The sequence below is a fragment of the Eimeria mitis genome, genomic scaffold (assembly GCF_000499745.2).
Source record: "Eimeria mitis Houghton genomic scaffold, Emh_scaff2649, whole genome shotgun sequence".
Taxonomy (NCBI): domain Eukaryota; phylum Apicomplexa; class Conoidasida; order Eucoccidiorida; family Eimeriidae; genus Eimeria; species Eimeria mitis.
Window position 1 is genome coordinate 1 of NW_013570991.1, and position 369 is coordinate 369.

A 369-nucleotide genomic window follows, 5' to 3' on the forward strand; every position below is an offset into this window, starting at 1 on the left:
ATATGTATATATATATATATATATATATCTTATTATTTTACTGTTATTTTTATTATCTTATTTTCAATATATTTTTTTCATTTTATTTTATTTTTTTATAATTTTTATTTTAATAAATAAATATATAATATGTTCTTATATTAATATTAAAATTATTATTTTATTTTTTATTTTTTATTTTATTTATTATTATTATTTATTATTTTTATCAATATACTTATTGTCTTTTTTTTTTATTTTTTTTTTGTTTTTTTATAAACTACAATTTAATTCCCTCAATAATAATGCATAAAGAGCAGCAGCAGCAGCAGCAGCAGCAACAGCAGCAGCAGCAACAGCAGCAGCAGCAACAGCAGCAGCAGCTGCCGC